This window comes from Archocentrus centrarchus, chromosome 24 (assembly GCF_007364275.1).
Source record: "Archocentrus centrarchus isolate MPI-CPG fArcCen1 chromosome 24, fArcCen1, whole genome shotgun sequence".
NCBI lineage: Eukaryota > Metazoa > Chordata > Actinopteri > Cichliformes > Cichlidae > Archocentrus > Archocentrus centrarchus.
Genome location: NC_044369.1, coordinates 7,741,941 through 7,755,891, shown reverse-complemented (window position 1 = coordinate 7,755,891; position 13,951 = coordinate 7,741,941).

Genomic DNA, 13,951 nt, shown 5'->3' with positions numbered 1-13,951 from the left:
ACAAAAACACCTTCTACTGACCAATCAGACCTCTGGAAAATGGCATCATCATTCCTGAAAAATCCCAGATAGTAAGAGGGTCAAATGCATTTAAGTGCAGCTTAAGTCTTTGTCATTATCTGATGATAAGCATCAGTAACATAACAGAAACATATAGATTGTTAGGAGAAACATTACTCCTCCGTGAATCGCCACCTTATCGTGGTGGAGGGGTTTGTGTGCCCCAGTGATCGCAGGAGCTATGTTGTCCGGGGGCTTGTCCCCCTGGTAGGGTCTCCCATGGCAAACTGGTCCTGGGTGAGGGTCCAGACAAAGAGCGGTTCAGAAGACCCCTATGTTTGCAACAACGAGGGAACAGTTTACCCTGCCCGGGTTAGGGTTACCAGGGCCCCACCCTGGAGCCAGGCCTGGGGAGGGAGCTCGAGGGAGAGCGTCTGGTGGCCAGGCATGCTCGGCCGGGCGCAGCCCGAAGAGGTTACATGGGCCCGCCCTCCTGTAGGCCCACCACCCCCAGGAGGTGTCGTAGGGGTCGGGTGCAGTGTGTGTCGGGCGGTGGCCGAGGGCGGAGGCCCTGGCGGCCCGATCCCCGGCTATCGAAACTGGCTATTGGGACATGGAATGTCACCTCTCTGGTGGGGAAGGAGCCTGAGCTAGTGCGTGAGGTTGAGAGATACCAGCTAGATATAGTTGGGCTCACCTCAATGCATGGCCTGGGCTCTGGAACCAGTCTCCTGGAGAAGGGCTGGACTCTGTTCCAGTCTGGAGTTGCCCTCGGTGAGAGGCGGCGAGCTGGGGTGGGTATTCTTGTATATCCGCCCGGCTTGCTGCCTGTACGTCGGAGTTTACACCGGTGGACAAGAGGGTAGTTTCCCTGCGCCTTCGAGCTGGGTAACGGGTCCTGACTGTTGTTTGCGCTTATGCGCCGAATGACCGTTCAGAGTACCCACCCTTTTTGGAGTCGCTGGGTGGGGTGCTGGAGGGTGCTCCATCTGGGGACTCCATAGTCTTGCTGAGAGACTTCAACGCTCACGTGGGCAATGACAGTGAGACCTGGAGGGGCGTGATTGGGAGGAACGGCCTGCCCGATCTGAACCCGAATGGTATTTGTTATTGGACTTCTGTGCAAACCACAGTTTGTCCATAACGAACACCATGTTCGAACATAAGGATGTCCATAAGTGAACATAGCACCAGGACACCCTAGGTCGCAGGTCGATGATCGATTTTGTAATCGTATCATCAGATCTGCGGCCGTATGTTCTGGACACTCGGGTGAAGAGAGGAGCTGAGCTGTCAACTGATCACCACCTGGTGGTGAGTTGGATCAGGTGGCAGGGGAAGATGCTGGACAGACCTGGCACACCTAAACGTATTATGAGGGTGCGCTGGGAACGCCTGGCAGAAGCCCCAGTCCGGGAGATCTTCAACTCCCACCTCCGGCAGAACTTCGACAGCATTCCGAGGGAGGCTGAGGACACTGAGTCCGAATGGACCATGTTCCGCACCTCCATTGTTGAGGCTGCTGCTCAGAGCTGTGGCTGCAAGGTGGTTGGTGCCTGTCGTGGTGGTAACCCCCGAACCAGATGGTGGTCACCGGAGGTGAAGGGAGCCATCAAGCTGAAGAAAGAGTCCTATCGGGCTTGGTTAGCCTGTGGGACTCCAGAGGCAGCTGACAGGTATCGGCAGGCCAAGCGGAATGCAGCTCGGGCAGTGGCCGAAGCAAAAACTCGGGTGTGGGAGGAGTTCGGTGAGGCTATGGAAAAAGATTTTCGGACGGCATTGAAGCGATTCTGGCAAACCGTCAGGCGACTCAGGAGGGGAAAGCAGTGCTCCACTCACACGGTTTATAGTGCGGGTGGGGTGCTGCTGACTTCAACTGAGGCTATAGTCGGACGGTGGAAGGAATACTTCGAGGACCTCCTGAATCCCACTGACACGCCTTCTGTAGTGGAAGCAGAGTCTGGGGACGAGGGAGATGACTTGACCATCACTGGGGGTGAGGTCACTGAGGTAGTTAAACAACTCCTTGGTGGCAGGGCCCCTGGGGTGGACGAGATTCGCCCTGAGTTCCTGAAGGCTCTGGATGTTGTAGGGCTGTCTTGGTTGACACGCCTCTGCAACATCGCGTGGAGATCTGGGGCAGTGCCAATGGATTGGCAGACCGGGGTGGTGGTCCCCATCTTTAAGAAGGGAGACCAGAGTGTGTGCTCCAACTTTCGGGGGATCACACTCCTCAGCCTCCCTGGTAAGGTCTATGCCAGGGTGCTGGAAAGGAGGGTCTGTCCGTTAGTCGAACCTCAGATCCAGGAGGAACAATGCAGTTTTCGTCCTGGTTGCGGAACACTGGACCAGCTCTTTATCCTCTCAAGGATATTCGAGTGTGCATGGGAGTTTGCCCAACCAGTCTACATGTGCTTTGTGGACTTGGAGAAGGCATTCGACCGCGTCCCTTGGGGTGTCCTTTGGGAGGTCCTGCAGGAGTATGGGGTGTCTGGCCCGTTGTTGCGGGCCATCCAGTCTTTGTACAACCGCAGTGAGAGCTTGGTCCGTATAGCCGGTAATAAGTCGGATTCGTTTCCTGTGGGTGTTGGACTCCGTCAGGGCTGCCCTTTGTCACCGATTCTGTTCATAATTTTTATGGACAGAATTTCTAGGCGTAGCCAGGTGGTGGAAGGCTTCTTCCTCGGTGGCCCCAGAGTCTCATCTCTGCTTTTTGCGGATGATGCGGTTCTGTTGGCTTCATCAGGGGGTGGCCTCCAGCTCGCAGTGGAACGGTTCACAGCCGAGTGTGAAGCGGCCGGTATGAGAATCAGCACCTCTAAGTCTGAGGCCATGGTCCTCAGCCGGAAAAAGGTGGAGTGCTCTCTCCGGCTCAGGAACGTAAGCTGTAAATAAACTCATCTTATTTGCCTGCAGCAAACAGACAGCAACATCATAGAGATATACAGAAATGACAGTGGGTAAAACTAGATTATGATTCTGTTGTGTGGCTATCTGGCGACAATCACAACCAAATGAAAGGACAATTAAATATCAGATTAAACAAAAAGACTTTTGTTTTGTTGAAAAAAATGTTATACTTTCACTTTTTGATTCTCGGTGGCTTTTTTTTTTTTTTTTTTTACAAAAGTAGCAAAGTGTTCAGTGGAGAAAATGATTTTGTGGTTGGAATTAGGTTGAATTCAAATGTCTATGACATCCTGAAACATAAAGTAACATCTTTAAATAGGCCATGGCTGACGACCAGATTCATCCCTGAAAACATTCGTTGCTGCCGGCTGCTTGGTGGGTGTTTTTTAGCGACACCTGTACCAGGTAGAACTACAAAACCAGTTCAGTACATATGTCTCCTTTGCATTCTGCCATGGTAACAGCTCTGACATCATCAGTCAGAAGTTGAGTCAGGTACAACACAGACACACCCCAGCGAGGACGTCCAGTTTCCTTCGTGTCATTTGATGGAGAAATTTATTTACCTGGTGAGTGGAAAATTATATGTTTTATTTCATCATAGAAGTAATTAGTGAAGTAGTCTGATTTTTGATGCTAAAGAAGTCTTATTCCTGGAGGAAGTAGGATCATAATGTTAGATGTTAGACTCAACTCATTGTCATTGTGCGCACAAGGCACACAAGGAAATGATAACTGAATATGTGAATATTTGTGAAAGTAAAAGTCCTGAATTCAGTATCATGTTGTTGTTGTTGGAGTATTATTATGAGTAGACTATCAAAGGTAAAATTATTCCTACTACATAATTATACCTGATTTTTGTGACTGCTGCCTATTTTAAATCCTTTTAATCAGTTGTAGTTTTTTTACATAGCTTGTCATGATGTTGAAGAATAACACACTGAGACTGAAACATCATTTACATATGCAGATACACAGAAATGTAATCTGGTAAAACTGGTTTATTTATGTGTTGTATGGCTGTCTGATTAGAATAATTTCACAACTAAACTAAAGGACAGTTAAATGTCCCATTAAACTCAGCTTATTCCCAGGTATTTACATCCAGATCTGATAAACGGTTCAAAAGATGTCACTTTTATCTCAACCCATCCATTTTGCATGTGAGCAAAAGTATTGGAACATGTGACTGAAAGGTGTGTTTTGTGGTTCAGGACACACCTGTGAAACCAAACACACCTGTTGCATTGATGAATACTTTAAACATAAAGGAACATCTTCATATAGGCCATGGCTGACCAACCAGATTTATTTCTAAAAACATCCATGGATGTCAGCTGATTGGTGGGTGTTTTCTAGAGACACCTGTACCAGGTAGAATTACAAAACCAGCTTTATTATTCTTTTGTTTGTATGTCAGTACATCTGTCTGCATTATATTCTGCCATGAAAACAGCACTCACAGCATCACTCAAGAGTCAAGACAGATACAACACAGACAAACCTAATGTATTCAGCATTATTATGAGCCAAATATCAAAGGCAAAATATTACTACTGTGTAATTAGACCTTATGTAAGGCTTGATACCCTACACACACAGCTTTTTGTGACTGCTGGGCCCTTTAAATCCCTCTAATCAGCTGTAGTTTTGTTTACAGCTTGGTGTAAAAAAGAAAAAAGGTATTTGCATGAATTTTGAATGTAACTTTGTGCCATGATCCTGAGCACTGAGAAACACTGTGTCACGCTGGGACATCGTGTTCTCAAAGCTTCTCATATCTTATAAATCTCAAACATCACCTCTTTGGGAGATGATTGTACACCAGTGCATCATCTGTAAACCTGATGAACTGCATTCTGCTTGCAGTCTGGTGGTATATAATTATGCCCTGTATATAACCGGAGTGAGGACGTCTGATCTCTTTTGCTCCATTTAAAGGTAAAATTGTCAATACTTCTCGTCTTTTAAAGTTCAAACATCAAACACGTGTAGTCTTTGGATTTTTATCTAACCATTATCATTATAACCAAAAACTGTAGAAACTATTTAATCTGAAACAGATTTTTAAAATTTTAAAACAGCTGATTGAAAGTCACATGATTCAGGCTGAGTGAGGATGTCTGATCTCCTTCGCACCTTTTTAAGGTGAAATTTGTTGAACTGGTGAGTGGGAAAAAAATGTTTCATTTCAGCATAGAAGTACTGATTCTTGACATTCAAGTAGTTTAATTGTTTTATGCTTAAGTGTTATTCTTGGCTAAAGTAGGATGGTATTAACTGAGTGAATTACATGATGTGTGGTTTCTGGTCTACCAGAGGGAGCAAAGCTAAAAACAAGTAAGACAATGGCTGCATTCCATTTAGAGGAAAGCAGCCATTGTTTCTGTTTATGCACTTCAATAGAGTTGTTCAAGGGTTGTAGCACATTAAATCAGAGAAATACAATTTTATTGCTCCATTCATTGTTCTGTAAATGGCTAATTGCAGGTTTTTAGGAGCATCAAAAGAGACCATAAGTTTATCCTTCTTCCATCTGAGCTCAGATCTTGTTGAGATCATATCCATGTGAACCATAAAACTATCAGGACCATTAATATCAGTCTGTAATCCCATATTTAATTTAAAGCTCACTCTTAGCTGGTATTGTGGCTTCATTGCCTCTCAATAACTGTTCTCTGTGAAAACATTGTAACCCAACAGGTCCTTAAAGCAGACTGCATGTTTTCATCATATAGAACTTGCTATGTTTATTAACATGTGCACCTCCTGTATCTCCCAATAACCACAATATTCCCACCATGCAGGTAAACTGAAATAGAAGCTCCTGAGCTAGTAAATGAGAGTCAAATCAGAGTCGGATAACATCGACACAAACTTCAGGTGAGTTCACACTCAGTCAGATTATCAAATGATCCACCAGTTTGATTTAAATCAAACTTAAAGCTGGGTGACAAATCAAAGGAACACCTGTAGCAGACTTTGGACTGCCATGTTAGACGGTGCTCTCTACCAGCACCAAAACCACCACAAACAGTAGTGCAAGTCCTCATTAGAAGATTTAATCCATTCATCTGTCAGCTGTCACACAAGACAGAAACTGTTTCTCAATTTGGACTTCTGTGTTCAATTCAATTCAGTTCAATTCAGTTTTATTTATACAGCGCCAAATCACAACAAACAGTTGTAGGTAAAGACCCTACAATAATGTTGAATCTATGTAGAGCCTACAATGTAGCCTATACAGGTGGAGAGCACCTTTTCAGGCATTTATATCTGTGTGGCTCACTTTCTTCAGTCAAACTGCCAAACGGCTCCATTTTGTAGATCAACTGCTCCTCCACATCGAAAGGAGCCAGTTGAGGTGGTTCAGACACATCTTGGGTGAGATGTTCTGGGCATATCCTACCGTGTGGAAAATATGGAGCAAACCTATGACATGCTGGGTCATCTAACTGTTGATTTGAGGTGAAGTTTAAAAATTTGAAGGTAGTCCTCCTCCTTTAGTTCATCCACAGCTGTGTGTGTGTGTGTGTGTGTGTGTGTGTGTGTGTGTGTGTGTGTGTGTGTGTGTGTGTGTGTGTGTGTGTGTGTGTGTGTGTGCGTGTGTAAATTTGATCACCTGACCTCTTTGGATGTTAGATGAGAATTTATTCTTGAGCCTTCATCTAACACTGTATCAGTGCATTGGTGTAATAACTGTGGTGTGTTTGTGCTGCAGACTGAGCGTGGACCAGGACTGAACAACAAGCCCAACAACCGCTGAGGAACAAGAAACGTCTTCAATCTTCAGTGCTGAGAGAGGCAGAGAGAACATTTTCCAGCAGGACAAACCAGGACCTCAGAGGAACACGACGTCCTCTGTTTCAAACTATGGCCAGTTTAGATCCCACACATGAAAACTTACGTATAGCTAATCTGAACATATGCAGTCTCAGAAACAAGATTCCTGACATTCATCACATATTAACACGTGATAAAATACATGTGTTAGCCCTCACTGAAACTCATTTAGATGACAATGTTAAAAACTCTGATCTAAAAATAAAGAATTACAAGTTGTTCAGGAAGGATAGAAATAAAGGTCAGAGGTCATGCTGGAAAGATGGAAGGAAACGTGGGGGTAGGGGTGGTGTAGCTCTCTATATTCAAGATCACATTCCAGTTAAAGACCAGTCTTTCTTAAATCTGTCTGATGAAGAAATGCTCTGGGTTGAGATTTATCTGCCACATACTAAACCAGTTTGGGTAGGATGTTGTTACTGCCCACCAGAATCTGAAAAAGAGTATTTTGAAGAAATATGCCCATCAGTAAATAAAGTGTCAGAGGAAGGCCAAACAAAAAAAGACATTTTCCTGCTGGGTGACTTTAACATTGATTGGTTCTCAAATTCTCAGAAAAAGAAAATTGAGCGTTTCTCCACTGAGTGTGGTTTGAAGCAGATAGTTAACACTGAAACCAGGCTCCAAAATTGTATCGACCACATTTATGCAAATATTCCAGAGCTGTGTGACACTCCGACCTCAACCATCACAGGCTGTAGTGATCATAATCTTGTTACTGTCACTGTAAATGAAAGAAATGTACCTGAAAAGATAATCACTCAGAGGTCATACAGAAAGTTTAATGAAGACAATTTCATCAGAGATATTAAGACAGCTGCCTCTGAGCTGAGCAAAGTAAAGAATGAATGTGACCCTGAGAAGGCTTTAAGCAAGTTTACTGACACCTTTATGCCAATAGCAGACAGACATGCTCCGTTAGAGAGGAGCACAACCAACAGTCATGATGAACCCTGGTGGGGCAACAATATAACACATTTAATATTACAAAGAGATGAAGCAAAAAAGAATGAAGACACAGAGGAAGCAAAGAAAATACACAAAAAGATTTTAAAGAAGTTCAAAAAGAAGAAAAAGGTACACACTGAATCTGAGGAGCTGGATGCACCCACAGATCTTCTTAATGATTATTATCAGTATTATACTGATAAATCTCAGTGTGTGAGTCATGTAGACCTGCCTTTGCCAAGGATCATGCAAAACAACCAGTGTTCATTCAGTTTTGTGACAGTTGATGATGACGAGGTTAGGGAATTGTTAGAGTCACTCCCAGAGTCTGAGACTCCTGGTGCAGATGAAATAGATGCTAAACTGCTAAAAATCACAGCTCCATACATCTCTGCTCCCATATGTCACATTCTGAACAGATGCATCATCTCTGGTGTGTTTCCATCTCAGTGGAAAAAATCCAAAATATTACTAGTTTCAAAGAGGTTAAATGCTGATGTCAGGTCAGAAAGTGTCCTTCCTGTTTTAAGTCAGATCCTGGAGGATGTTCTCGACGAGCAGATGACGCAATACTTTCCTGAGAACAAGCTGTTCACTCAGCATCAAATAACTGTTGATGAGACACTTGACTGGCTCACAGGATCTCACAATGGTAAACCAGTACGAGCTGTATGGCTGGATTTAAATTCCTTCTTTGACACCATTAGTTCTGATATGCTGGTTGCCAAATTGAAATGGTATAATTTTTCAGATCCAGCTCTTTCTTTGATGAGAAGTTTTCTCTCTGGCAGAAAACAGAAAGTGTACTACGATGGCTGTACTTCTCATTGGAGAAAGATAGACTGTGGTCTGCCACAAGGAAGTTGCCTGGCTGACTTCCTGTTCTCTGTTTACATAAATGATCTGAAACGCTTCTTAAACAGATCTTCTGTTGTTATGTGTGACAGAAACTTGATAATATATCTGTTAGCTGATAACTATGAGGAGGTAAAGAATGTGTGGAGAGATGATTTACAAGCTCTGAATCAGTGGGTCAAAGAGAACACGGTGGTTCCAATGAAAATCAAATTTGAGAAAGTTCATGTTCATGAACTCCTCATACCACACACAAGTGAACCAATTTAATCAGATCAAATTACTTAGAATTATAATACAGGACCAGCATGTCTCCTGGTCAGAGCATTTAAGAAAATAAAAACTGTTTTGGTAAAAAAAAACACAAAAAAAACTGTTACTGGGGTTAGGTTAATTGGTGATTCTAAATTGCCCACAGGTGTGAATGTGAGTGTGAATGGTTGTCTGTCTCTCTGTGTTAGCTCTGCGATAGGCTGGCGACCTGTACACGGTGTACCCTGCCTTTTACCCTGTGACAGCTGGGATAGGCTCCAGCCCCCCTCTCCCCCCCCCCGGCCCATTACCCTGAACAGGATAAAACGGAAGACAATGGATGGATGGATGTTTCTGTATGAGCAGTCAATGTTCTATAAATTTCTGAGAACTGGATAATTATGTTCTTTCTTTAGTGTTCTCTCAGTAATAAGACTCAGAAGGTGAGTTATTAGGGCTCTTCACAATTTGTTGCTTTCGTTAGGATGTAGGTTTGGGTTGTGCTTTGCCAGAGGTGGGAAGTAACCACGTACAAATACTTCGTTACTGTACTTAATTAGATTTTTCAGGTATCTGTACTTTACTTGAGTATTTATTTTTCTGACTAGTTTTTACTTTTACTCCCTACATTTTTACACAAGCATCTGTACTTCCTCCTTCTAACATTTTTCAAACAGACTCGTTACTTTAGGTTTAACGCGTCTGAGATAAGTTTTTATTTTCGGTCAGTGCGCCTTCAAACATCAAACGATCTGAGCCTAAATGAAGGAACAATAACAAGGCCCCTTTTACACGATGCCATTTCCACTGGAAACGGTGTCGTTTTGATGCGTTTCAGCCTTCCGTTTTACACGATAGCGTTTCAGAAACGATCTGCGTTTACACAATGACATATGAAACGATGAAAATGATGTAGTTCCTATGCCAGGCCACAAGTTGGCGGTGGTTTTCTCTTTGTAAAGCTTGTTTACGCAAGAGGCACATGCGTGGAGGGACACAGTAGGAAGCGCGCAAATTGTTCATTACTTACAAAACGGCCAATGTGAGAAGTTTTGTGTGGCCTGATGATGAGGTTGGATCGCTGGTGCACACAACGCTGAATAACAAAACGGTAAAAACACAAGAAAAGCACAAGAAAAGCACTCGTAAATCCACGAGTACTGTTTATCAATTTGAACATGCGTGGAAAACTGTGGCTGTCGCAACCATAGTGCGCATGTGCGAGTCGCCCATTTTCAAATCACCCCAGTTTCAAGCGTTTACACAAGAACGCAAGCCGGTGTGTTTCTGAAATGCTCCACTCTGGACTCCGTTTCCGAAACACATCGTTTTCACTCCACTGTCGTGTAAACGGAAGGGCGAAACGCATCAAAACATTTTGAAACGGCATCGTGTAAACGGTGCCTCAGATGGTGCCTCAGAAAGATGTAAGAAAGAGGACAGGAGGTGAGAGGAGAATAGAGCTGTTTTTAAATTCCCTTTCACAGTTTGTGTCCTACATAATTGATTCAAGCTGAGTGCATTCATTAGAATTAAAATTTAGATTGGAATAACTTTCGTATTCTCATGTAATATTATTTTATATTATTACAATAATATATAACACGGCTCAGTTAGGTTTACAGAAAAATAGCTGGTAGAAACGTCCTGCAAAGAGCTACTTTTACTTTCTTACTTTGAGTACTTCAACTTATACCAGACATAAGTACTTGTACTTCTACTTAAGTACAATGTCAGTACTTTTAGGTTATTACAATCACTTTGTCAGTGTGCCCTCAGTTAATCCACACTATGATTCACGATTTTTTTCCACTATGTGTTGCATTTACCAGAAAGGAGAATGTCCATTTTTGTTTGCCACGGCCTTTTTCTCTGTTTTTCTGATATTTCTGTCACACTTGTAGGTTTGTACAATTTATTTTGTCTAGTTCCAGTTAAGGGGAATTTCTTTTCCTCTGTAGTTATGTTTTGGTTGTTGGTTTGACCTTTGTTCCATTCATGCTCTGTAAACTGGTAATAAAAGATTTCAAACTGGTTCAGTGATTACCTGAGTTTCTTCTTCTGGGACCTTAAAAGCATCCCTGTGATGTTTCATCCATCCATCCATCCATCCATCCATCCATCCATCCAGATAGAGGAGCATTTGACATGAAACATCACTGGCTTAGAATTTAAAAACAGAAAACTAAATTTAGTAAGAATTCCTGGTTTCAGTTCTTTCTTTGACATCACCAAATTGAAATCTTATAGTTTCTCAGATCCATCTCTTTCTATAAGAAGTAAATATATTCAGCATTGCTTTAAAATTAAATTGATTTCTCCTACCCTTGAGTTAACCTTATATTGACCACGAAGGTGACAGCCTTCTCCACACCAGACCAACACATTGCAGTCCAAATTTTGGTTACTTTGCAAAACTGTAGAGGAACTAGTTCAGCCTCCACTAAACTACTGCCAAGTACTTTCATGCAACCTTGGAGTAACACAAATGATTACACTTTGTTTTGCAAGATGTTTCCTATATTTATTTATACAAACTCAAAGTCTCACACACACACACACACACACAGTAAATAAATATGACATAACTTTTTCCCCCCAAAATGTTTTTTTTTTTTTTTAAGCCTGTCATGTCTGGTAGATCTTGCAAGCAGAACTGTGATCTGAATGCGTTGTTGTGCCAAACATATTTGCTATTTCAAGATGAGCTCTATAGGTTCTCAATAGGCTCTTCTTGTTGATGTTTTAACCCTTTATTTTATTTATCTGAGTTATTTTTCCACATACTATGTAACAGCCAGAGCTGACAGGCTGAAGAAGAGGAAAATAAAGAGAAGAAAAAGGGAGAGAGAAAGGGAGCAAAAAAAAGGGGAAAGAGCACAAGTCTATTAATCAGATAGTTCATCACTTTAACATATAAAAAAATACTATCAATACTTGCAAAAATAAATTTGTGTGTGAAAAACAAAACTAACAAAGCATGTTACGCACACCAACAATTTTGTTGAGTTGTGATTGAGTGGGCGTTTGTGTCTGTGTCATGTTTGTGTCTGTGTCATGGAACGTACTTACCAATGAGGGCAAAACGCTGCAGCTCCACCCATCAGAAGCCAGAGGCAGGTATGGAAAGCCCCCGGAAACCCAGGCCACCAGCAGCCCACCAAGAGCCAGGAAGACCCCCGGCCACTCAGTCCAAAGACAACCGCACACCTACCCCAGCAGACGGGAGAGGGTGGTCTCAGACGGAGCCCCCCCAGTCGAGGAGCAAGGGCTCCAGGGAACCCAAGGCGATGAGAAGCCAGCCCCCCCCAGCGGCCAGCCCCCTGCACTGGCCGGCGGCAGGGTCCCCGGGCCCACGGCACCCAAGGACCGCCCGACCCTCCACAGAGCCCCCCCCCCACGCCGAAGAAGCCAACGCAGCCCCGCACCGCACCCCCAAGGGGGGCAGGCCAGCACCCACGCCAGAACATCCAGCCCCACCCAGGAACCCCGAGGCACCCCCATCCCAGGGGGGTAGGGGGGGGGAGGCAACCAGCAAGGAGCGGCCAGGAGGCAAGGCACAAGGCCCAGACCCAGGTCCAGCCATACATACAAACACACCCAGACACCCGTGTACACATTTATACACAGATACTCATACATGCCCATACATACTTACCCACACACAGATATGCCATACATACACATTCACTCACCCACCCATACTCACGGAGACGGTGACAAATACACAAAGACACACATTCATCCATAGCTACCCACCCTCTGAAGGCGGGGCAAGTGGAAACCACCCCAGGGCCAACAGCGACCCCAGGACGCCACCAGCCCGGTCCCCAAGGAACCACCCGACCCCTACCCTGGGCGAGACGCAAGAAATCGGGGTGTAAGATGACCCATCCACCCCTCCTCCTCCCCAACTTGTAGGTCTATGTGTTAATGTTTGTGAGTGAATGAGGTGTACAGGGTGCAGTTAAAATTGAGGGGACAGTTATGCCACAAGCGCCAACTGTTGGTCGTCAGTGCTTGCCCATACTGCCCCCCCAAAACCCTCCATGTTGATATCACTGTAATTGTGAATTTTTTTGTGGCAGATGACTGCCCCTCCCTGAGCCTGGTTTTGCTGGTTTTCTTCCTGTTAAAAGGAAGTTTTTCCTTCTCACTGTCACCAAATGCTGCTCATAGGGGGTCATTTTGACTGTTGGGTTTTGCCCACCCAGATGAAATCTAGCTAAAAAAAAAAAAAGAAGAATTTTCCAAACATCTGTTTATAAAGTGAAATAATGTCTCTCAATGTAACAAGTGACCATAAACAAATGAGAATATGTGTATACACTGAATGCTCTATAGTCAGAATGGCGTTTCACCAGAGGTGGGAAGTAACGAAGTACAAATACTTTGTTACTGTACTTAAGGAGATTTTTCAGATATCTGTACTTTACTTGAGTATTTATTTTTCCGACAGCTTTGTATTTTTACTCCCTACACAAATATCTGTACTTTCTACTCCTTACATTTTCAAATCAGGCTCCTTGCTTTAGGTTTAACATCGGAGGGAAGCTTTTTTTCTGGTCACTGTGCACCTTCAAACATCAAACCAATCTGAACCTAAATGGAGGAACAAAAACACACAAAAGCCAGTCCTGCTGGAGTAGTCTCCATTACTGAGGCTTATCACATACATGAAATGATAAAAGCATATTATTTAGAGGACAGGAGAGGAAGAAGAGAGCTTATATTTAAAGGTAAGGACTGCTGAGGGACATCTGATAAACTAAAAATTCAAAGCATTCATGTAATGTCCTCATTTTTTAAAAATCAGATCTTGGATCTGTATATGATGTGAAGTTATGTTGTTTCATACTGTGAAACATCCTGCAAAACAAACTGAAGTATACTAACTTTGTGCTATTCAAAGGTTGCATGACAATACTGCAGTTTAGTACAGTACAAACAGGTTCGTTTGCTGTACTGTATTTACAGTAAAGCTCTGTGTTGGTCCACAGCAACTGTGGTGTTCGTCATCAGTCTGGTTCATAAAGCACCTTGAGGCGACTGTTTATTGTGATTTGGCGCTTTATAAATGAAAGTGAATTGAATTGAAAGTGTAGCAGAATGAATTTAAATTGAAGCTGGCAATGTTTAG